At 43.0% G+C, this 25964-nt stretch overlaps 1 protein-coding gene across 7 annotated transcripts in view; it reads left to right on the top strand.

Annotated features, from left to right (window-relative positions):
* The first annotated feature begins 745 nt into the window (after window positions 1–745).
* Window positions 746–25964, top strand: part of raraa (retinoic acid receptor, alpha a) — a 143302-nt gene continuing 118083 nt past the window's right edge. For 4 of the 7 annotated variants that reach the window (XM_085284120.1, XM_085284116.1, XM_085284117.1 and 1 more), the window contains exons 1-2: window positions 746–1064; window positions 19104–19153. The gene's annotated coding sequence lies outside the window, so the exon portion shown is untranslated. The remainder of the gene's footprint in view (window positions 1065–19103; window positions 19154–25964) is intronic. The other 3 variants (XM_085284121.1, XM_085284118.1, XM_085284115.1) reach the window with 1 other exon arrangement.

Below are 25964 nucleotides of genomic sequence, written 5' to 3'. Positions count from 1 at the left end.
CAAGGCTTTTGCACAGTACCGTATAATATGCATAACAGCTCTTTAAACATAGACAAATGTAAGGTGCGTGTTACAAAATTAAAATGCAGACTAACCGAACACATGGCTGTTAAACAGATGCATAATTATGCTTGAAAGCCACTGACAGCGCGGCCCCTCTTTATGCGCTCAGGTGGAGCATTCCTCTGAGTGGAGGATTAAACAGAAGAAGCCGACTGCCCAAATGCGGTGTGACAAAAGGGAACAGCACAACCTGCGATGGAAGATATTTTAGAGGCTTTAATGGTGTTCTCAGCATGACACCGAGACATAGTCACGCAACGGCGGCGGGATCGTTTAAAATTTTATGCTGATAATACATATTTGAACAAAAATCAGAAAGACTGCACAGCTTTCCCGTCCCACCGCGATGATATGGAATTTTTTAAAGTGTCGAAATCATTTTAAGTTGAAGCTGTTTTGTCAAAAAAAAAAGTAAATAAAATATAATAAAAATTCATGTCTGTACTGTGTGCTTGGTTTCATTGTTTAGATACAGAGAATTATAGAAAACTGTGTTTTTATTTATTTTTAACGGAGCATAAACGAGCTGCAAGAAACGCATTAAAAATGCAACCAAAACAAAGTGAGTGCTCCTTCTTGTTGCCTCGCTTGGTTGCAGCAGCGCGCGGAGCACATCTGGAGAGAAACAGGACATCCACTTTTTCGATGACAGGCCCCATAAGAGAAAGGGGGCGGGGTCAGGGCTGGTGTTGGATTTCACAGCCAGAGAACGTGACTGCCATGGTTGCTTCTGCGAACGTCGTTTCGAACTTGCTTGCTCTCTGAACGCCACTCGCCGACTTCTTACCCGCTGTTTGCCCGGTGGGGGTTAACTCACTCAGCGCTCGTGAGGGCCACCGTTTTTTGGAGATTTTGAGAAGTCGGCGGAAAACTTTCAAAAAAAAGAAAAGAAAAGAAAAAAGAGAGTACAACCCGCGTTAGAAATACAGCGGCGCGACTGAACTTCCAGCAGCAGTCCGAGGCGAGCAGCAGCGGCAGGAGGAGGAGTCAACAGGTCCCAGGTATTACCATACACTTGTCATTGACAGCTAGACAACATTTGACAGCATGTGTCCAGCTCTCGGGTCTCCTTCGGGGGGTTAGCCAGGCACCGTAGTAACCTGTCCGCTTTACACCTGGAGGACTTTGAACGCGTCACGAGTCGGCACGGTCATTAAATGCACGGGTGTGACAGTTTTTTGTTTGTTTGTTTGTTTGTTTTAACGCCGTTCATTGTCAGAAGCGTACTGGACAGCCTGACCATAAAACTCCCTGTCAAGTTGGCGTTCTCATGGCCAATTAAGCAAAAAAAAAATAAAAAATAAACCATAGGTGTGTTTAACCGAGCGACGTTATAGTGTGCGAATCCGACGCTTCTTAGGTCGGCTAGCATGTCAGAGCTAACGCGTCTTTGCCTAGGTGGAGGTTGGAAAGACACCGGGTCACATTTAAGTGCTGACAGCTTCCTTTACTTAATTAGCAGAGCCGTTTCGGTGTCCACCTAGCTTGGCTGTTGAGAAAGTGGGGATTTACGGATTAAAAGAGGAGGAGGGGAAAACCCTGTAATGTGTGTCTGGATGTCTCTGTTACCCTCTCAGAGAAAAGCTAGTGTTTTTGGCAGCGTCGGAACAGCGGAATGTGGGGAGATAGTATTTCATTTCACATGGTGCGTTATGCACATTTCGCTCACCATTGTTTGGCTGTGGGCTACTTCAGGCTGGAGGTAAACTTTGCTCCAGTGCATAATTAATACCGAGCCACTTCCTCGGTGTGCAGACTAGAGGCACCAGCCACTGCTTGCAATACTTTCAAGGTGCTCTGAAACTGAGCTGCATACCTGCTGACCCGAGAAGGGGGGAAAAAAGTACTGTAACAAAAACAGCCACATGCTTTTTTTCTGTTGCTTTTCTTTATAGCCTTAAGGTACATTGGCAAACTGACAGATATCTCCCCCAATTTGTTAACACTCTCGATTATCTGCTGTCAAGATAATGTGGCGATTTAAGGCGTCTGCATCACCTCAAATTAAATGTCAGGAGTCTTTAAGTATACCCTGCAGCATCAAAATCCTGCAGTGTTGTCTTGTAAAATGTTGTCTTATAAACCACAGATTACAGTGTTCTGTACCCTCTGTTGATAGCGGTACTTTGTAGAGATGTTTCCCTGTGTTTGAATGAACCCTCATTTCCTGTGTAGGATTTGTTGAGTGATTTATTTATTTAAGCTATGACTCTCTAGATCTTCTCTGCTGGCTGCAGAGCAGGGCAGACTGATTGTTTTCAGGGGGAAGCGATCGCAGGGTGGCACTGAAAGGAAAAAAGATGCCCGACCTTTCCTGTGACAGTCTGTGACATTCAGAGCAAGATGCATTAGGGTAAGAGTCACTCACTGGGAAATCTGGGGTGTTTGAGGGTTTTCCCACCCTGTCACCTCCCGTCTTGGTGTGATTCACAGTTAAATGCTGTGCCCTCACCACGGTTTGGCAAGGCTTGGCCTGAATACAAGATTATTCTTTCCTACCCAGTAAGCTGTCACTCTGATGAAAATTTTTGATAATAACCTTCAGACATTTTGCATAAAATTGTTGTGTTTGCTGTCTAGCCATCTTGTGGTACCTGATCTGATGTCACGCATGCTCATCATTGTGTTCTAAAAATACAGTTCCCGATAAGCTGCGGGGTTATATGAAAGGCATGATACTGGCACTCGCGAGCAGATCTCATAGTAGTGTTTTAATTGAGCGAGGTTCAGAGAAAGGGTTTCCTGCAGTCACACGCCATTTTCATGCTAGTAAGATTTTAAAGGTTGTTTTTTTTTTGGGGTTTTTTTTTTTGTTCTCAGAAGGTCTATTAAAGATCTAAAGACCTAGTCATACTGCCCACTGTCGCATTTGTTAGTAAAAAAAGTGACAGGAGTGGTTTCTGTGATGCAGTCAGAACTTCTGTGACAAGTGTTGGCGGAAAGCAGCGACTCTTCTCGTGTGAACCGTGCCAGTCAAAGGCCTCGTGTGCCCTAAATGTATCATCATGTCAGCAGAGGCAGTGGCACACTCAGTTTGCCACCTCACCTCCCCCACGCCCTCGGCGTGTCCCTCTGCTTCCTCTATAGTTTGTAGACTCAACTCAAACACTAGAAAGGGTTTTTTTGTCTCTCTCTCTCTCTTTTTGTTGTTGTTGGTTTGGCATGGCAGTGGTGAGTCAGTAGCTCCTTGCTCTATGAGTTTGGTTACATGTGATGACAGTTTTTCTCATCATACATGGAACTAGTGAATTCAGCAGATGATACGTGGTGAGTTATTAACGGTTGTTTGCATTGTTCTTGATGAGAGGAATTTATTTGAAGGTTTGTTTTAGTTTTTGGGGTTTTCTTTTTTTTTTTTTGCACAATTCACACATTTATATACTAATATGTATATGTGGTGTAATATTATATCACTATAATAAGGCTTGTGTATTGAATTAATGCATTTTTAGTGACCTCCTTTTGGACTTAAGTATGTTTTTCTTTTCTTCTTTTACCGTTATAAGGATGGCGTCTGTCAGGTGCTTTGATTGTAGTAGTCTTGCTGGCCACAGTAGGCTGCTACCCTGTCGATGATGTGCCAGGCTGACTCACGAGGTTATGACTGTACAGTACGAAGTCAGCATGTGCTGACAGAGGAACCAAGTTCACTGCAACTAGAGGTGTCACCCAGTGCTTTTTGAATGGTAAACACCTCTACCCCAGTCGCACCAACGCCCTGTCAGATTTTGATTGCTAGATGTTTTGTTAGTGAAAACCACACAGCAGAAATAAGAGTTCGACTTGCTGTAAATAGGAAAAACTGATGTGAAGATTGGGGTTTGTTTCTTTTTTTGTCTTTTATTTCTTAGAATCTATTTGGTGTGCACAGGTGTTTGACTACTGATGCTGCCGTAAAGAGTAGTAAGCAGCAAACATGCTTCTACAAATGGAGTCCAGTGGAACTGCACAGTGTGGCTTTACACTAATAAAACCAGCCTTGACCCAAATGAAACGGGCCTATGGTCTGTCAGAATAAGTAGAAATAAATTAGGATATTACTGTGGTTTTTCTGTGGTGCCCAATGACGTAGTCGTTGCCTTTGGGACTGGGGCGAGTGTGGGAAAAGCAGGAGAGAAGAAGGGTGGGAGGAGAGTGTAGCTGAAGCCGAGTGGGATTTTTTTTTTTTTTTTTTGGAGGGGGAGTGGAGCCGCTGTGATGTGGGAGCTCCGCTCATGTTGGCCGGCGGCAGTTAGACAGGCCTGCTTTTGCATACTGATTCCAATTCTGTAGCTCTCCACATAGCAAACTAGCGTGCCTGGTGCTGCCAGTCACGTGAGGGTTAACTCCCCCTTCCTTTTTATGCTGCCTTCCTTTTATTCCTTTTTTTAATGGCTTTGATGGTATTAAATAATCTTTACGTGTCAGAGTGCACAGCTCCCAGTGTTCATGTTGGGAGAGCAAGAGAGCAATTAGGTCAGAGTGGTAGAATAACTTGGTATCATCTCAGTCTTAAAGCGGCAGGCTGCCTCGCTTCCATTTGTTCTTTATATTCACCTCAACCCTTCGGAGCAACATTTTCAAAGAGGTCCAAGGCCAGCTGGGTTATCAAAGCACTCAGAGAAAGAACTTTGTGTCTCTCTGTTGTATAGTCTCTTAATAAAACGTCCCAGAATGGATCATCGGTTGTTATTTTAGGTTCCTCGCTATGTTAATTTGCCTGAAGAATGAGGCCACGATTGTCTCCTTTTTTTCCTAATGAGGCTGAGCTAAAGACCCATATAACCTATTATCCAGGTTATTGATTTAGAATCTGTTTCGAGCTGCACATTGTTTTGATAGACCTTGAAACCATTGATGTTTTACTGCAGAATTGAAGCGCTGATCCCCTTCCCCACTTCAAGATCACATAAAATAATACTACACTGAGGGGGTTGTATTTATGGTTGACATGGCTTGACTGATCTTTGTTGTAAAGTTTCCCACAGCTTATTTTGCATGTTTGAGATTGCATTTCTACCAGCTGGCATGTGGATGTTTCTGGCCTGTGTCGCAGTGTTTCATTGCACTTGTCACAAAATTTCATACTATTTTCCACACTCATTTTGTACCTTGGCTTTTTGCAGAAGTGTCTCTGCCCAGTCGGACAGTCCCCCAGCGTGACGGCTGACATTTCCAGTGAAAGAGACCTATTGTTGCTTCTTAATCCCCCTCCACCCTCCTCTCCATAAAACAATGGTATCAATTGCTTCCACTGAGTACATCCACAGTTCTGAGTGAGAGACAGCCTGGCTGGGCCTGTTAGCTAGCCTGCCAACCGTCCTCCCAGGCAGCCCGGGCGACCTCTTCATTCCCAGCGATAGCTCGGTGTTTGAGCCCGCAGACTGCTCCTGCACTAATATTACCTCTGCATGTGAACTGGCTCTTGATTGCGACTGCACTGCCACCTTCTAAATGCACAAATAATAGCTCGGGTATATATTTATTTTCCCGCGGAGACGGCGGAGCAGACCGATGGCTTCGACACACCCCCGTCCCCCACCTTCTTAATGAACGGTCTTCATTCTATTTTCCTTCATTTTCCCGAGGACACTGCCATTAACTTTGACAGATGATATGTTCTTTTAGCGAAACGGTGATCCTGAACGCACCGTCACTGGAAATTGGATTTGCACACCCACCCCTTTTGCTCCTTGCGTTTTCTCCATCTCTCCTTTTTCTCTGCTTTTTCTTTCTCTCTCCGTCAGCACTGAGGGACATGCTGTTAATATTCCTTTTAGAGCTGCGCTGTACAGCTGAGCTGCCAAGTTAACCTTCTGCTGTCATGAGTCAGACAGCTAGCTAGATAGCCAGTGTCACTTACACAGATGTCTGACCGACCAATCTGTCCTTAAGTGCTTCTTGATAATATGCGTATTTCTCTGTGCCAAGTGTGAATGTGCAGTCAGTCATAGCATTCAGTTTTCATGTCCACTTTGCTGACACCGATGTAATTTGAATGTATTTGTTAGTTAAATATTTCCAAAAAGGTGTGTAAGAGAAAATGCAGATTTAGTCTCATCTTCTGCCTTGATTTGTTACACTGATATTTTAGTTCTTACTTGGAGGATAACGTTTGGCTGGTCTGCTCCCCATTTAAAACAAACAAACAAACAAACGTCTCTCTAAGTGAGGCGGTTGACAGCTCCCGCGTCCTTCCCGAGAAGTAGCATTGGCTAATGTTAAACCACTGCACAAACCAAGGCATCTTCACACTGATTTTAGTGGAACAAATCCTCTCTATTGTGCCTCCTGTGTGGGCGTATGTGGCCGTCAACAGTGTATTACCCAGATGCCGTGGTTGCAGCTGCTTGCACATTAGCTCAAGTTGCTATAGGCCACATTTATCAGTGTGAGGAGAACAGAGCGGTGGTGAGATAATGGTCCTGAACAAGATGATACCGCGCTCGCTGCTGCTAGCACGAATAGGCAGCTCCTGTAAGTGGCTCGGCACATAGCATCGTTATCGTACTGCTCTGCTGTCTTGGCTTGTGCCCGCCGAGTCTGTGAAGCTAGTGAGCCGCTGCTACTTATTCTGTCTCCATGGTCTGTCATCTCAATGCAGCCAGCCCCGATGAAGAGCCATCACACCAAATCATCGTCGTGCTGGAACGTTGCAGCACAGAGCCCATTAGATGACAGGATTTCTGCGTTTGCAGCTGGAGAAGGTGATGGAAAGCCAGAAATACCCAAAAAGAATGTAGAAAAGAATTTTTAAAACCAATTACATTTACTTTTCTGTAGCTTTGTTGTGCCCCAATCAATTTTTCCAATAAAAACAGCAAAACAATGTTTATTTTGGCAGTTTAGACATGAACAAACTTGATGTACAGTACAACTAAAGGAGGTGTAGCAGAAATGCACCCTGTCTGTTAAACTAGGCTGTCAGGTTTGCAGATTTCTTTTTCTTTTTTTACCGAGGCACCATAACCTGTGGCCTGAAATGATACACTTTCAGCCAATGAGACTGCGAGACGCTATCGTTAACGGCGGATCCTTTTGATTGGTTTTGTACTTCATTTCATGTCAACATAATTCACTTTTTTTTTTTTTGCTTTTTGTGTCGCAGTAATAATTCTGTAATATGGCGCACCACACAGCATATGGCTGCCATTTATGATCAACTGCCTCGGTAAGGAGGTGACTGGAATATGCAAATGGGAGCATGCTAATGGAATAGTAATGTAATGAAGTATGTTGTATATTGCCAGTAATGAGCTCTGGTTATTGAGTGTTGATGGCTTTTTCTCAGCCAGCCTTTGTTGTTACACAAGATGCAGTTTTGGGTTTTTTTGGTTTGTTGTTCAGGACAAAAACGCACATCATCACCCCAAAGAGCACAAACAAACACCCCCCCCCACCCCACCAAAAGAATTTTGACAAACACAGCCGGACGTAATTACACATTACTATTTATTTATTTGTTTGTTTTTTATTGATTTGGCATTGTGTGAAAAGCATATTGATAAATATTTGGAGTACTTGCCCGCTGAAACTCTGAAACTAAATTGGGCAGAACTGAGACAGATGCGGTGCAGTAAATTAAACAAGCAATCTTCTCTGTTGGGTGACAGCACAATGGTGATTAGGGTTTCATGTGAGCTGCCCTACATTATTTATGGCTGTGCTGTGGGCTGCCTGCAGTTGAATAGACCCACAGTCCATTGACTGGGCATATTATGGGAGGCTGACTCGAAGCGAGGGGGGGGGAGTTAAAAATGGCTTTATTTCCTCTCGAGGAGGTCCATTTTCATCTCAATGAAGGTGGAAGCCCCAAGCGTGTTGTTTCCAGGCCTTGTGCGTGTAAAGTGTGTTGACTCTGTTCCAGCAGGCTTCTCTGCATCACTCTTCTTCATGTTTCAGAGTGATATCCACAGAACCTCACATTTGTATGTATTCGTAATCTGTCACTGCCTGCTCAATTTTGTTGCCAATTCATACGCTGACTTTTATCATTGAATTCATCCACATCTGTTTGGACCCGAACTTTATAGTTTGGTGCCTTTGCTTTGCATTGTGACATGCATGCTTCTTGTGGCATGGAGGTCTGAACGGGATGTAGACATACTGAGGTTTGAGTGCAGGTTTTAGCCAACTGTTGACCTTTTTAGAGGTGCTTTCCACATTCAAACACTCTTTTGTTATGGTGAGAGTATATTTACTCATCGCCCACTAGTTACATTCTTGTGCTTGTAAGATCTTATGAGAATCTTGAGGGAATTTCTTCAAATTTAGCACAAAAACTCTGTTTGATTTTTATTTTTTTAAAGGGAAAGTCGCTCTGACCTCCCATCCCATCCCTGTCATTCTTGTCATTTCAATAATTGCAATTACATCTGGCGTAAACATCTACTTGGTCTCAAGAATAAACTGATTAGTGTTTGGTGGTCAAAGTTCAAGTTCACTGTGACCTCAAATGTTTTTCACAATTTTCTAAGTCATGTGCTTAGTAGTAACTAGTAAATCACTCAAATGCCCAGAGGAAACGGAGGGACCGATGACGTTTTATAACCAAATGTTCATTAAATGTTATTCGGTGCCCTTATAGCAGAAGCAGGGATGATTCTAAACTGCAGCTTGACTTGGTTGCCAGAGGCATTCAAGTGTGAGGCTGTAATTCCAGCTGATATCCAAAAGGGGCTTTTGTTAATACTTCACGCTTTATTTGGTAACACTCCTTTGGTTCACTCACTGCAACGCCCTGATAAAGAAAGCTACTTTTGGCTGTTCCCTTATTCACGAGGGATCGCCACAGCGGGGCGCTCCGCATGTTTGATTTGGCACATTTTTACGCCAGATGCCCTTCCTGACGCAACCCCAGAGGGATTTATGTCCCCTCCCGGAATCAAACCACCGGGCTTTCGTTTGCATCGTGATTGTGTAAACCACTACATTATGAAGACACTTTACTGCAGTGCCCTGTGGTGTTTAGAGCAGAGGTGGGCAATTAGTTTCCCCAAGAGGGTCATGTGAGAAACTGGGACTGTTGTGGACTGCTGCACAAATAAGCTGGATTTAATTCTGCTTGTAAAATTATTGTTGTGGCCCTCCACAACAGTCCCACCCCTGCTTTAGAAAATTAAGGAGGGCAATGGATTGGTGAGATTTAGCATATTTTAAAAAATGGCCTCATTCTTCATCCCACAGATAACTCTGCAACAAACTTAGAATGCTTTAGGTTTGATACACTCACAAACTATTTTTTGAGTTGTGTGTTTTATTCCTGGATTAGGTTATTTGTAAATTAAAGCATTACTACATCTAGGGCTGCTCAATTAATCGAATTTTAATCACGATTACGATCTGGGCTTTCAACGATCATTAAAAATGACTGAGCCGATTATTAGCCCCTCCCTCATTTATCCGCGACACCTTAAAGGCCGGTCCGTGAAAATATTGTCGGGCATAAACCGGTCCGTGGCGCAAAAAAGGTTGGAGACCGCTGATTAAGAGGACCCGAGGGAAGCTCGGAAAGCTAAGCAGAAGTTATTTGGAGAGGAGAGTGACTGCCGTTGGTTGAAAAGAGAGTTTAAAAAAAAACTTCAGTGGTGTTGCACACTATTTTATATTATTTTTTTAAAGTCATTGTTAACCCTTTAAAGCCGGTCAGAGCAGCACGCTCCGTTTTGCGTAACTATTTTTAAATCCCTGTAGAATCTGAACCGTAAGCTAGCGCAATAATTTGTTTTGCATATGAAACCGGAGGAGTTGTACTTACATCTGATGCCATCAGCTTGTCCTCGGTCACGGTTTCGTTCCACATATAGCTTTGCAAAAATTGCATAAAAAGCGCTTGCAGGAACAAAAACATAATATTCCAGAAACACGCTTTGCCGTTCCTATCAGCTGTTCGTAACACTTCCCACAGTGAAATGATGCACATGCTGTTTTCTTTGCAAATTTGCATCATAGGATTGTTTTTTGTTTTTCCTGCAATATATAAAAATTGCTGTATCTCCAAAATAAAACTATGAAGACACTCAAAATAAATTTCCTGTGGTGGGAAACTATTTTTTGCAACTTTTTTTGTATTTAAAGTTTTGAGGGATAAACCTCTTAAATTTCTCCAAGTAGAAATATATATAAACAAAACAAAAGCGATTTTCAATTTTTTTTGTAGTTTATTGCACTTTTTTGTAGTTTATTGCACTTTTTTGCAATTAATGTAATTACTATGGCCTTAATGCATACATATTATTAAAATATGGGCTATAACAGTTGTATAGCAACTTGAAATGCTCCCACAAATGGCACTACAGCATGTAAAAAAAAAAATAATATAAGCTCTGGTGGACTTGGTTCTATAGTAGGTCTTAAAGGGTTAAATAAATATCGTCAAATAATCGTGATCTCAATTTCAGTGAAAATAATCGTGATTATCATTTTTGCCATAATCGAGCAGCCCTAACTACATCACTGATAACCGTGAATCTTTCTAGTGCAATACTATGTTTTTTTCCCCCCATCCAAGCGGCACCTCTTAATAACAACAAGTCTGTTTATTGATAAATGTTCCACAAAGAGACAAATATGTAAAATCCAAAAGAGTGGGGGCAAATCCAGGCACAACAGGATGCTGTTGTTAATACATAAAAAGGATCCACAGAGTCGAGAAAGAAAAATTGCAAAAGAACCCAGGGACGTTGGTGTTGAATGGTTCCTGCTGATACCTTGTGATGTTATGTATTTCTAGCTGCTAACCTAAGACCCCTGCAGCAAACACTAGCTTCAGATGTCAACAAAATGATTGTTGCCACACTCAAGGACTCGAATCATGAGCTAGACTTGACTCAAAGATTGCTTTGTTTGACCTCATAAAAAGGGATATTGCAGTTGTCTTTTCATGTGGAAGTCTTACACAAATTTCATCATGTGCCATTTACACAAACACACTTAATATCTGCATCCCATTTGCATTTGCCAGTTACAGGGTAATGACATCGTGTATGATGGCTCACTGGTATACCCTGCTGGGACTCTTGAAGTTATCATTAATAGTAACACTGTGGCTTTTCCTATCTTGATATGTAAAAGGCTGGCTGTGGAGAAATAAAACCGCTCAGACTGTGAGTTTGAGGAAAAGAGTCAGAAGGAGAGCGCAAACTGTTCACTGTCAAACCATCACTGTCGGCACAGAAGTGACTGTTAAAGTTCAACAGCGAATATGGACAGTGGTGGAAAGCAAGAATGTGAGAAATGATGAGAAAACGACTTGCAGAACACCTGGAACTCTGCCCGTTGTCACACCTTTGCACATGTGAGAAGACTGCCTTTTCACTTTTCTCTGTTTTTGACACTTAACGTTTGGCTGTTTAACTTGATTAATTAACATAACCGTTTAAAGAAATTGCTAAATTATAGTGGAGACAGTAGAATGTATATATAATTTTGTCTTCAGTTCGCAGGTCAGCAGCTCAATTGCTGACAAAGTAGAAACGGGTGTGCACTGCTGCAAGTGTTAGGAAAAGTGAAAAATGGGTTTACGTTGTGTAGTTTTTGTTAGACTCAGAATGGAGTTTCAAAGTCAACCTCGCTGAAAATTGTATATGACAATGGGGTCATTTTTCTCTCTCTCTCTGACTCTAAAACCTTTTTGGGAGGAACTAAAAATTCCTCTTTTGGAGGAAGAACCCTGTATAAAGATAACAGTAATTATCGTTTTGGTTTCTCTTCATCCCTTGTAGACATGCACTCTTTTGCATTAATCAAAGGTCTCCTGAACGTCAGCTTTGTCTAACAGCAATCTCTTGTAGTATTTAGACATCACTTTAAACAGAGCACTAGCCTGAGCTGCACGCAGTCACATTAACTGATAGGCATGAATGATTGCAGCTGACTCTTGTTTCTGTTGTGCGTCTTTTGTGAGTTCTTCAGTTACCTGAGGGGGAAAAAAGGACTATTGATTTGGATCCCTGTTTCTAATTTGCGATAAGAACAAAACATTTGTTAGGACACGTTTTTGCTTTTCCCACTCTAGCAAAAAGGATGTCTCCCTGAGCCTGATGGGATATCTGTCACTCACTTTAGGGCACACACACACTCAACACACCACTGTTTAAAAATATGGATCCACATCTTCTAGCATGCGAGATACTGGCAGAACAGCAACAGCAGAAAGACGCTTGTATGTCACATTATGTATTTTTACAAAGTTAAAATGATCGGATGATGGAGAAATCCTGGAAATGTCTCCTTACTTTAAAGTTGAAACGCTCGAGAGCTTTGATGGAGAAAGTGTTGCAGTTGACAAGATGTAGTTTGTGTTAGCGTATGAAAATTGCTGTGCGTTGGAGTTGCGGTCTATGAAAATGAACCACCATCCCTAACTTGTATTTTCAATGTGCATTTCTCTTCCAGTAGCCTCATTGTAGATGCTCTGCCCATGCACAAGTTATGAAATGGCCAACAAGAAGGCCATGTTTGTTTTAATCCTGAAATTAGCTGTCATCTCCACTTGATGAATGCCCGTTGCGTGAGTGTGCCCTAATTGTCCATTTGCACAACGTTGTCTTCGTTCTCGGTTGGCCTATGGCCCAGGGTACCCACTACAACTGTTGTCCACTTGTCCAGAGCACCAAAACAATACCAAGCTGCCGTGATCCTTCAGAGAGCCACTGTCGAGGAGCCCCCTGGGGGTGGGGTGCTTTCTGATAGGTCTGTGCCAAATCTAGTCCAACACTCAATTGCTTCTTTGTCATTTTTCTCCATGTGAATGTCATTGTGGTTGAGTTGTGGCTCCATGGATTCCCTGCGTTCAGGACTTAGACAGCGCTCCTTGCTTCCCCCTCAACCACAAGCCCTTCATCGTTGAAACCATTGTTGTCCTATCAAATGAAGCTTGTTTTTCAGCTTCTCTCATGAAGCGTGAAATACAAGCTTTTATATTAGCTTTGGCAGGTATTTAAACTTCTGATCTGATCCAGGCTGTGCTCATTAAATCGTCAGAGTGATGTAATGTTTCAGTGGCGCTACTGTGTGCCAGCATGGCATGTTTTTCCACTTAGGGATTCCAGGATTTGTCTCTGTCATAAACACAGGGCATCTGGTTGCCAGTAGTGTGAGCTTCATTGGAGTTAGGGCATTGAAATGTGAAGTAGAGAAGCTGCCTGGTTTTTCATTTAGCAGCTTGGGTAAGTATGATAAATGTTACTTATCACCTATTGACCCCATGAGGTCAAGCCTTTGCCCTGTCACCCATCATCCTCCTCCTTCCCGCTGTCTTCTAGCTGCCCCTGAAACCCTGTGGATAGCCTTTATCTGCTCAGGCAACATTTTTCTCTCCAATACTGCTTGACCGCCATACAGATACCAAGGCAACACAGCTATTCACTTTCCGTGTTTGCAGTCAAGTGTGAGATGTTTTCCTCCTCCTGATTTATCTTTCCAAAGATATCTATTATTTGTCCTGTGGCCTCTGAAATACATTCATGATTAGATATGCAAAGCCTGAACAGATAGCTCCACTCCCAGTGTTCTCAGCTTTAGTTTTGACCCGCACACACCTAAATCCCTGCCATTTTTGGGACATAGCTGGAGAGATAAGCAAATGGAAGAAAGTGTGAGATTATCATTGAAATAATCTTCTGAAATCAATTCAACTGAAATATCAAGGACAATGGGCTTATGTGCATGCACACATACTCGTGGGGTTTCTGTTTGTTTCATGCTTCCCCCCCCCCCCCCCCCCCCCCCCCCACTGGCAGTGTAAAGAATTGCACAGGAGCTTTTGTTCTTTTGAAAATCCACCTGATAATGTTGGGAGCTGGCTCCTTGCCTGAGCTGGTTGGATTTTAAAAAAGACAAAAAGGGAGAAAAAAGCTCTGTCTCCAGTGACCACTCCAGCATTGCACATCCTACATAGTGGCCCAGATTTTTTGCGGTCCCTCAGTAAAACAGCTCTTGTTTTTTGGGGGAGCTTTGGAAGTGGATGGCGAATGTCTATTTCAAAGGGTAACCCTCAGAAGGTGAAAAGTGCAACACAGGTAGGAATAACAATGAGTGCAGCTTAATAACGGCACCATTGTGACGCCAGGCTTTCTGGGTTCACAGATAGGCCATTGCACCATCCTTTCCCCCCCTTCGTGCTTAAACGTTCCACATGAGACTGATTGAGCCGTTTCGTCCTGCTAAGCTGCGTGAAGAGTGCTACTTTTATAATGGAAGAATACTGCTAAATCAAGGCTTGACAAATCTGCTTTCTCCATGTCCTCACATTGAGGGTTGGCAGATTAGGTGCTAATTTTAGTGCCACTTATTTCTTCAGCTGCTTTTAAGAATTAGTTCCAAATAACAGAAAAAAAGTGTGGAGCAAAAAATTGGGAGGGGAGGGAATTGTCTATTGTCAGAGGAAGCAAGGCTGTGGAAAACGGATTGTCTAGTGGCAGTGAGGGCTCTTTGCATAAGAGGTGAAATTTACATACAAATCTCCAGTTACAAAAACAAAAAACTCAATTTGTGGCAGTTGAGTAGAGGGGCAGCTGTTAACAGAAATCTTTGAGGAGTATTTCAGTCCCACCACACTGTGCCTCGAGTGACTCCATGAGATCACAAAGTCAGTTGGTGTTTTGAAAAAAGCCCAGACCATAAAAAATTCAGCACAGCTTTTTTCACCTTCTCTTTCCATAACAGACCCTTAGATCCAGGCTGTGTACGATTAAAGTGTGCGCTGTTAGTTAGAAGTCTGCCGTGCATTTGTTTAGCACTTGGTTGTCACCCTGCAAGTCAGCAGCAGTTAGTTCATCTACAAACAAATGTACTTTTCTGGACTTATTTCACAAATGCCCTGTTAGTTTGAACCTTTCCATCGCGCACTTGTTTGGCTATTGTGTCACATCGTCAATACCAAGCAACCATCAATACCCCACTGGAGGCAGTTGCATTTAAAACAACGGAGGACACAGCATTGGTGTGCATTCAGCACTTTTGAATAGGCGTCAGCTTATTGATTCTCCTTCAAGGTCTGCATCAATTCCTCTCTGCCCGCTCTTTTCTTGTTTGTGACAGCGGAGAGCAAATGCGTTGTGTTGAATTGGGAGGTAAGGGGGTGGGGGCACCCGTAAAAGGTTTGTGGCAGCTTCCACTCAGATCTGCTGCTCTTGGAGAGTAGCCCTTGACGTCGGTGACAGTATTTGGGTGTGATTATGTAATCCATCAGGGTATTACCATAAAGTGGAGTGGGGAGGGCTATCGAGGGGCTAGAAGGTAGCAGTGGCGCTGCTGCTGCTACTGCTGATCATCGTCTAGCAACTGCCCAAGGGCAGGAATGTTTTGTGTGCCGATGTGTCCGACAGGTGGCTAGGAGACGCTAATTGATTAATGATCAGGGTGATATATGAGCCCCTACGGCCAACCTTAACATAAAGGCTCAGAGCACCGGTGTCGCCCTAAATCATTTCCAACCAGGCCAGTAAACCCCAAACAGTTCCCTCATTAGCATATGAAAGACCAATCGGGAGGGAGACTGTGCCTTCTCAGCCCTTTGTAGACCGCCTATTGTCAACATCCTGAGTCTGAATTAACAGGCCAGCATTTTATGCCAGATGAATAATGACAACAAAGATGATTTTATAATAAGGGTCACTCAGCACTAATGAATGGTTAACATCACCACAATCTCAGCCTTTGTTATTGTTTGGACTTTATCCCTCCTTTTTTTTCTGTCTGTGCATGGCTTTGACCTGGGCAGCACTCACCTAAACTGATTTTGCTCATTAGAAGAGTGTTTCCTGCACTGCGTGAGATTTAGGTTCCCTTTATTTCACTACAGTTGGTAAAATATTGATGTGAAACTCGGCTGAAGAAATGCGCTGCATTTTCAAAGTGTGTTACAGAAAATCTGAATCCCATATAGAGGTGAAATGATTTGCATTCTTTCTTCATGTGTGTTTTTCTTCTCTGCATCATGGAGTTGACATATTTTCCATTCAAGCAGTGTCAGATTCTTCCTGAATGATTGAACGTTAGTGGAATTCACCTGTCCCCAGATGGTCATATTTTGCACTTGGTGTTCCATATAACGCTGTCAGACTGGATTAGTCTCAATCTCTCTCTCTCACTTCCTCAGTCTCTTCCTCTCTTCCTCTCGGTCTCACTCCCTCTGGTTATTTACCATTCCACAGGGGGCCTTGCGTGACCCTCTTCATTGTTTTCTTTGGATGGCTCTGAAGGACAATAGCAGTCTGGAGCCTTGGCCTGCAATCAGTATGTGTGTGAATCTGCATCTTTCCATTGGGAGTTGTGTCCTCTTGTGTCAACAGAGGTTATGCGATCTATGTGTCACTGAAGGGGCTTTCCACCGCTCAGAGTCAGAGCCTCAAGAACAGGGTGTGTGTGTGTGTGTGTGTGTGTGTGTGTGTGTGTATAGGCAGCCAGCCGGTGGAATTTTATAGGACCAAGCAAGTTAAAACAACACATTGTGTCTGTTTTAATGTGAGCTCATGACCCTCGCTGCAGGGCTGTCATTCCCAAGTAAGCACACGCTTGGAGACTGCTGGTCGTACTCAAAATCAGAGATTCTATTTGTACTGATAGTCTACGCAGGGGCGATGCTGTCACAGTGAATAAGTGAACATCCAAGGGCCGATGATAATTTTACTCGAGACTTGGACTGCTTCCCATCAAACCTTTTTAAACCTTGAACGGTTGAGCAACCCTGAGCATAGTTACAGTTGCTGAGATGCTGGGCTGTACACTCAGGATGGGTGATCCCACTGAATTATTATTTTAGACTCCTTGCGAGCTCCTGAGCACTCAAGACCTCCTATGTGTGGCGATATCAGCTTTGGTTTGAAACCACGCGTCAACAGTGACGACACCATGTTCTTCTTTGTGTTTAAGGTGAGCGTCTACAGCGACTTGCTTTCACCCATCAGCAAGGATAAAGATGCGATTACCTTGGGCTCATCCTGTCCACTCCACTCTCATCAGTGCAGGCTGGAGGCTCAGACAGACACACACACATACACAAACTCTGTCCTTGTTTCATCTTTCTAGAAATTATGCTGCTCTTCCTCTACAGGACCAGTAGGAACACATGATTTAGATACCATTCATATTCATAAACAGGAAGTAAGGGTGTGTTTAAAAAAACAAAACAAAACAGGAAATGGCACAAGGAGCTTCTGCACAAACCAACTGATGGGTAGAGGGTGGAATGGGTAATGAAACTACTTTTTTGTTATTCACAATCCACCTCAAAATGAATAACATATTTTGATATATGTGTCCATATCCTGTAGTTCTGGAAAGTGTAAGTATTGCATGTAGGGATGTACAGATTTATCACACTTGAGTGATATCTGCGTAGTCATATCAGCCTACAAACAAGATAGCAATCAATAGTGTAAGTGTTGAGCCTTTATCTGTTGTGTTATGTCACCTTTGTGCTCGCTAACTGCTTTTTACACTGCTAAAACATTATTTGGTTAAAACTAAAAAGTCTAAGGTAAAGACAAGTTCATAGGAAAAAACATCTAAAAATGAAGCTGGCTTCGAAATGCTCGTAGTCCTTTCACTTTGCCACATCTTTGACATGTGCACATGCAGGAGGAAGGTGAGCGTGTAGTAAAAGGATGTGAGCAATATTTCTTTGACCATAGAAATTGTAGACAAGCATTTGATGTTAGTTTGTAAATTTGCTTCCTGATTAACCCCAAATTAAGGTGTCTCTGAGAGCCATTTGTAATTGAGTTGTATGCAAATGAAGCCATTCTTTATAATAACCCCAAATCTTTATTTGTGTAAAAAAATAAATAAATAAATTTTAAAAATGCTATATTTAAAGCTCTGTTGTTTCACTGTCCCTGGTAGCTTGTGATAACAAATTACTGCAAAATTCATTTGCTGCCAATAAAAGGCCACTTCTTCCTCAAGGGATGGTGTTTCCCTGTTTTCTTTAGTTTTTTTCTCCAGCAGTATCTTGACCCTTCTAAAGAGCGACTATTAGCCTGGCTGTCAGAAAAGCTCTGTTGTGCCACAGCTTGCTGTTAACTAAGTGTAAGGAACTTGCTTTCTCACTGTGACAAGTGAAGTGAAATATACCCAAACAGACCACAGTTTTAAATGTCATTGGTTTCTCTTGCTTTTGGAAAACCCTGTCCTGGTCCACAGTTCTACATTTTATTGGAGCCGGATTTGCTACCCCCCCCCCCCCTTCAGAAAGAGAGAGGATAAGCTCACTGCTTTTGACGTGAGCCAATTTTCTATTCAAATATGATTGACCGTGATTGTGTAGTTTGGCATTTACGTTGCATCCACGAAAGTGCCTTTTAACATTTACTAACCGCCATTCTGTAATTTCCAGCTAGTTGTTTTTGGTTTGAAAACAATACCACAAAGCGTTTTCCATGCTTTCTCCAGCACAAAGGTGCCATTTATCAGATAGCCTAAGTACCATGTGACTCTTTCAATGTAGATCTGTAACTAGACCTGTTAGTAAACACTTGTAATATTTGAGCAGTTTGCATAAACAAAATGGAAGCATTCATACACTTGCTGAAAACCAGAGTCATTAGATCGTTGTCTGTAGCAGCCATTCATCTGCACAGCATCGGCTAAGCTGCTCTACTATGAAAAGATGACACGCCACTTCAGATTTGTCTCTGTCTTGGCAATGAAGGCGCCTCTGTGTCCCTATTTGTGCATCAGGCTGAGGGGATTTCTAGGCCGCCACCTGATTCACATTGCTGTAATTGAGTTGTGGCCATAAGCACTACTGTGCCTGCCTAGGCCCTAGGTAATTCACACACCACAAAAGCACTGTTTTACTCCACTTTTCACATGATGTCTGGGGTACAAATGCAGTAAGTGAGAAAGTACAATCTATTGGAAAAGGGTGGGGAGATCATAGGGAGAACGAGAGGGGGGAAAAAGTGTGTAAGAGTTTTCATGTAGTAAAGCAGCTCTGCGCCAGAAAGCCAGGGAGTCACTGAGTCTGCAGCACGTGGATAAAGGACCACAAAGCTCTCGATTTCAAATCTCTCTCTCTCTCTGTTTTTTTTTTTTTTTTTTTTTCTCTCTCTCAGAGCTTAGGAGCCACAATCGATTCAAGGACGGCGAGATTGACGTTTTTGGGGTAAGCCCGAATTTGTCACTGCTTTTGACTCCGGGTAATTTTGGTTTTCCACATTTAACACTTTGTGTGTTCCAATTTTTTTCGCACGCATGTCTCTATATAAGCGTTGCTCTTTGCCATATTAATGTCGTGGAGAGGTCGACTCTGTTGTCATTTGTTTTTCCCATGACACATGGTCTGCATTTCGCTGGCTGGGTAAAGTTCAAGCTTGTGGACAGCTGACTTTTTAAAGTCTTTCCAATCATTTTCACACACCCTTGCACAGACTCACACACACACTGTGCGTCTGTTTGGAGGGGGTGCTGTGTCTTGTGCCCTGCGTGCTGCTAGCATTAGGATGAGCACTGTTGCATCAGAGCTGGAGTTGGCAGCGGGGAGATTTGCCCTGTCATATTAAAGTGACAAAGACCAAACACAAACAGCCGTTCATCATTCGCTATATTGGCTTGAAGTGCACAGACCATTGCTGTGTGAATATAGATTCATTTTGGTTCTTTGTATTAGACTGGCAGCTAAATGAATACTGCTATTAGTTTATTCTTATCCCTTCTGTCATTTCATACTGTTTTGACAAATTCTTTTCATCGTAGTGAAAGAATTTTCACTACGATGAAAACAGCAATACTGCGATCTTTCAGCCAATCAAAGATCGCAGTTTGTCCTCCTCAGTCTGGTTTTGTCCTGTTTGTACAGACTTGTTTTACTCCTCTGTCCTGTCCCGTCTTGTCCCATTCTGTCCTGTTTTTAAACCGGCTCTTCCTGGCCTTGGGAGAAAGGTAATCTCTTCCTCTCAGACATGCACCTGCCCTCATACCAGCCTCTGAGCAAAAGCAAACTGAATGCTGTGTGTACCAGTATACCAGCCAATACCCAGAAAAATGCAGACTCTCTCTGCAGATCACTTCCGTCATGGCATACCCACACAACAGAGATATGCTTTGTGGACAGACGCACACCCACAGAAGACGTCCGTGTGTTGTGTTTTTAGCTTTTGTAAGGTAGACACAAAAAAGGTACAAATTGAAGCTGTTCAGTTTTTTGTTTATTGCCTTCATCATGTTAACTTCATCACATTTTGTGGAAATCACACAGTAAAGCCATTACTCTGTGACTTGGCAGAGGATAGTTGCAGCCATTTTGGACTGGGGTTTTCATCTCAATGTAAAACTATACTGAAGCTCCCCTCCCCTTCCCCCTCTGCTGCCCTCCCTCCCTTCATAATTTAGATCCAGTCTCATAAGTGGGTTGGGAAAAGGCCCCGGCAGTTGATGTGGAACACATGCCTTTAATGATTCACACTCTGTGCGGTAGGTCGGTGGTGGTTGCCGAGCCCGCTGCCTCTCCCTCCGTCTAGAGTAGGAGTCCTGTATTTTTCACAGTGTTGTTCCCTTTTTTTCTTTTTTTTTACTCCATACATGGAAACTTAAGGGAAGTTGAAGTGCATAGCTATACACTGTTATTTACATGTAATGGTTCTTCTTAGTCTCACTCAGAGGCTGGACACAGTTGGATCTGTGTTTACCTGCCAGGCTATAACACTTTCTGTATCTTCTTTTTTTTCTTGTTGATGAAACTTCATGGAGTGAACTGCTGACTCCAGTGGCTCTAATGGTAATTTCTCTCCTGTCATTGTGGTAAATCTGGCTATAAGTTTTGGTGCGATTATGTTGCTGTTCCAATTTTTCACTATCGAATAACCGATCTAAATCGTCGGCTAAACTACTTCGAGCTCAGTTAATGTGTTGTGCTGCCAAGCTCATTTACTGTAAGGCGTTTGACTAGCAAGACATTGCGTGGCATGTTACTTCCTCACCAAGGACAAAATAGCAGAAGTGATGCTCAATACTCCAACCACAGTGACAAATTTGAGCAATTTCACAGCGTTAATCCCATTCAAACAAATGCAGATGCCAGCTTCTGGCTGCACAGTCAAAAGTTAGTGAAACATGCCAGCACGTGGCCATCCAGGCTAACGTAAATGGCTTCCTGGGGTTTTTTGTTGTTGTTTTAAAAATTTCTTTTACTTTCACCCTCTGCTCTCAATCTCAGCCTACATCTTTCCATCCATACTTCCATCTTTTGTACCCCCCCGCCCCGCCCTAACTCTTCCTGTGGCGCACCATCGTGGGTCCCACATCTAGTTTTGGTGCCTTGTCTCACTACTCCTTTCATCACCTGCTCATGGGAACACACTGCGTCACCTACCACACAGTGGACATTACACATGTATGATACAGAGACAAAAAATAGCTCATTCCTTTTTATCCAGAAACAAACTTGGTGAGATCTGCCGTGCTTAAATGAAAGTTTCCAACACTTGCTGACCGCGCCGGTCAAATTAGGCTGCTCGTGCGTTGGCTATGTCACTCTAAAGCTCTGTATTAATGTGCTAAAGTGTTGCAGTTATTGATTCACTGGAAGCGGTACATCATATTTTTGTAATGATTTGGGAAAATGTGCATGCGTCGTTGGAAGTCGCAGTGCTCTTTTGCATTAGTGGGAGAGTAATTTCGTTTTAGCTCTTTTTCCCACAAGTGCTTGGATTAATGCCCACGAGTTTACCAATCCTGTTTACTATGTTTTTTATGTGGTGGTGCTCAGTTTTTACAATACCCATTATCCACGAGCCTAACAAAGTGCCACTCATAAAGTGTTGCTTTAATGAAACTATGCTTTGTGCTGTTTTATGCACTGTGTTTTGCGAAAATTGGTGTTAATCTGTTTGGGGCTCATAAATTAAGCCGTTTGTTAGAACATGTTTTATGAAGTTTGTTGCTCTCAGAGCTGCTTTTGGAACAACAGATGGAGTGTTTGAAGTGTGTGTGAGCGCTAAAATTGATGAAGAGACCTCCCTGGATTTGAGTATTGCTACAAATCACTACTCGATACTGGATGCAGAAACCCCCAGTCATTCTATGCGAGAGGGCGTAGCTAACAGTACTGAGTAGTCTGCAGTTCCTCTTTGGGGCGCCTCCTGACAGGAACTTGGCAGCAAGGAAACATAAACAAATTCCCTGTGGTGGGCTGGCAGGCTGGGCGGTGCGGTCCCCCCCCCCCCATTACCATACATGCACAGCAAAGCGCAACCCAGCTCAGGCTAGCATGCTCAGCTCAGAACCCACAAGCTGTGAGAAATAGATCTTAAAGGGACAGGTGCTGCTGACTTTCCATCATAGGGCACAGGGCCACTCTGTATTTGCAGTCTGTTTTCATTGTGTTGTTCTAGACTGACAGCGGTGTGTGTTACTCCTCCTGCACAAACCCCTGACAGATCCAAAAAAACACCTTTCATGCTTAGGGGAGGGGAACTGTAGCCAGGGGTCCCCGAATTTGTGCTGAGTGAGCAAAAAGCCAAAGCAAGGATGATGTAATGATGGCAGCGATGGCGGTTGGGGGAGATCGAAGCGAATGCAGTTGTTGCAATCTGGAATGAAAGAGAGAGGGAACACGATGGCTAAAGTAGTCATAACGTATACCCAAACAGTTGCACAACCAAAAAATGCATTGTGTTGCACATGTTGTATTTATGCATTTGTGTGCAGAAAAAAACTCAGATGTCTGCAGTTTTCTCTTTCTTTTTCACTCACCCTCTTCAAACACAGTAGTGTATTGTGCAGCCTGACCTGGTCCCTGTCCAAAGGCAAAGAGAACCCAGATTGCTGAAACAGAGGGGCCACTAGTAACAGGCTGGCCAGGCTGTAGTTGTTATAGCCCGCTGTGGCCTTCCAAACCAACAGGGACTTCTGGCTGAGGCCAGAAACTGTGTGTGTGTGTGTGTGTGTGTGTGTGTGTGTGTGTGTGTGTACACTTGAGTATTCTTTTTGATCAACCACAGAGGAGGTTTTTGGACAAGACTTGCAGGAGCCGACATGGCACCTCAGCGCAGTTTCAGAAGTACTGGTAAAGGCATTTGCCTGACTTTTAATAGTCCTTCTCCATAACATCATCCAAATGCACTATTTTCAACCGTCATTTAAGGGCGGTGCTCCTGGAGCAGGCGAGTAGGAGGAGAAGACCCTTCGCCTCCTTCAGTTCTCACTAGGAGGATTAAATGCCTCGGTGGTTTCAGTCATCTGCTTCAGCAGCTCGTCTGTGTGCTCTCACATGTGATTAGCACCTGTAATAATGTGGAATAGTGGCACACTAAAGTACTTCAACAGGCTGGATTTTCTGTCTGTCTTGGGGTGGGCATTAAATGAAATATGTTCAATGTATTCTGCATGGGATATACTAGATGGCTGTATCCTTAACACTAGTACAAAGGGTTTTTGTTTGCAGGTTTGTTTTTTTTAAAAACAGATTCTCTAGTTCTTTCCTGTCGATCTCTCTTTCACACACACAGGCACAAAAAGAAAATCACATTTCCCCTGCATATCTAGGCGAGTGTGTACGTAGCTGGACAGTCGGGCTTTTCCCTCATGTTGAAACATGTGTCAGCGTTTACAACTTTAATGAGATGATTAAGCGAGACTATCATTCTGGTCATGAAAAGAAACAAAACAAAACACAAAGAGTGAATTCTAAGAGGTAATCTTATGTTCTCTCCAGAGCTTTTCTCACATAATCTTGGGGCAGTGTCTGCAGAATCAAGTTGGGACACTATCCAAGTTGTCTTTTCTCAGGTGTAGCTCCAGCCACAATCTCACTACTGGAAATGCTCCATTAATGTGCACTGTTGTCACAGATCGGCACAGTCGGACTTCATGTAGAGTTGCTGTGGAACTGTAAGGCTAAAGACTGCTGATTGTCTGTCTCTGACATTTGTGTTTTCACCTCTTAAGTCTGGCTGGTTATGTCTAGAAAAATTCAGAGTTGCATTGCTCAAGTTTGATGTCAGCAAAAAGAAACTATTGTGATTAAGTTGACATGCTAGCTTGAAGTGTCTCACTGATATAGGGAAGCACACCTCTCAGTCTGCGGTCTGTCTGCGTCTTGCTTGCGTGCCAACCACTTCCAGGGCTGAGCTTTTTTAAATTTTTTGTGACTCTGTGCCTGACAAGTGAGAGTGAAAGATAATTATTTATTCTACTCATAAACACCAATGAGCAGCAATGCTCATAAACAGCAGCTCACATGTACAAAGTTAAAACTGTGATTTTTTTTTTTTTTTTCTTTCAGCACCAAGCTCTGAGAGGACAAGCTCAATTGCACAAGATTTTATAATGATGAATGATGACCTTAGTTTCTTTTGTAATGTTTTAATTAGACCTTTAGACTAACACATGATAGAACCCAGTCAATTGACATTGATTACTGCATTATGTATTTGTTTTAAATGTTGATTAGCGGGACATATTGGTCAGTATTGTGTGCATTTTTTCAAAGTATTCATCCAGACGCTAGAATAAATGCAACAAGGTGGGACGATCGAAGGGGAAAGTCAGGTGTGACTATGACATGTGGTTGACAGGTCACAGCTGAAGTCACATCTGTTTGTGCTCACAGAACATTATTGTAATGCAGCTGAACTGAAAACAAAGCTGTTTTCATTCCAATACCTTCCTGTTTTTGTTGTAATATGACTGATATGAAAGGTCGCCCACTGAAGCTAATGTAAAGCAGCCTTTATATTTTTAGACCCTTTTTCAGACTACTTCTCTTCAGTCCTGATTTTATAACAAAGAAGCTGTCTGATTGAAATCAGCACTGACTCACAGTGTTGGCTGCTCTGCTGCTCTGTTTCACCTGTATTTACAAGCAAAATTACCAAGTTTCTTGTTGTCACCTCATTGATGGTTCATAGTCAGTAGTGTATTTGTAGGACTTATGTGAAATCTGTTTAGTAAAAGTCACAATCAAGTGTGTAGTTTAAAAATAAATAAATAAATAATGTAGATGCACACTCATTCAGCTGTACATAGCAAACACCGATGGGCCCCTCTGAGCCAGGAAAGACCTTATATCTAAAACTATTTGGGAGTATAAAGTTGTGGTCACAGTGGTTATTTTCAGCTCGGTGAGTGGCAATAATGGCTTAAGCATTAATTTTTTTTTTTTTTTAAATTTGTACTGCATGCATATCAACCCTTTCCACGAGTAATTTCACCTGCGTGCAATTGCGGTGGGCCAGTTGCACAGCTGAAATGACTGGTAGAGTAAACCTTTATGCAAAATCATTGTGGACTTCTTAAGAACATGTAAAAACAGGAAGTGTCGGCGATTATGTCACTGCCACATATTTTGTGGAAGTAACAATGCTGTCGTTTTCCCCTATTGCTCGCGCGCATTCATGTGCGAGAATAGAACAGTCAGTGCTCTCTGCAAACAGCAGAGCTGGGGGGAGGAGGGGGGGGAGTGGAGGACGAGGAGGGGCTGACAGAAAGTCTTAGGATCAAGCTGTTCCACTGACAGAGCACTGTGCAGGCTGAACTGGTGACAGTGCACTGCACAGGGAGAGACTGTTTAAAGGAATGTGGAGGAAATGGAGAAGATGGCACCAAAAGTGAGTTAAAGTTCCCCCTCCTCCCTCACAGGAAGACTATATGAGAACAGTGAAACTTGGAGATTAAGAAAAGGTCTCTTGGAATAGTTTGGGTGTGCATGCACATGTATAGTATGTAAAGCTCTTCTGTTGTGTGTGCGTATGTCCCAGTACTCACGGGGAGTAAGTACATTCTCACACCGATGAGGTGAAAAAGACAGCATCAAGACCCTCAGATGTATCTTCTCCCCCGTTGCACTCTCTTATGTCCCACTAGGCACATCTCTGTAACGGCCCTTTATCGATCCCAATGCCTCCTTGTTTGCACTCAATCCACATCGATCGGCACCTCGCAGGGTCTCAGAGGGCTGCTACACAGCCTGTTGCCGT

This window comes from Mchenga conophoros, linkage group LG8 (genome assembly GCF_057382185.1).
Source record: "Mchenga conophoros isolate Kocher_MC1m ecotype Shallow Benthic linkage group LG8, M_conophoros_male_GT1.1, whole genome shotgun sequence".
NCBI lineage: Eukaryota > Metazoa > Chordata > Actinopteri > Cichliformes > Cichlidae > Mchenga > Mchenga conophoros.
Note: the sequence above shows the minus strand (reverse complement) of the source record. Positions and strands in the feature narration are given on the sequence as shown.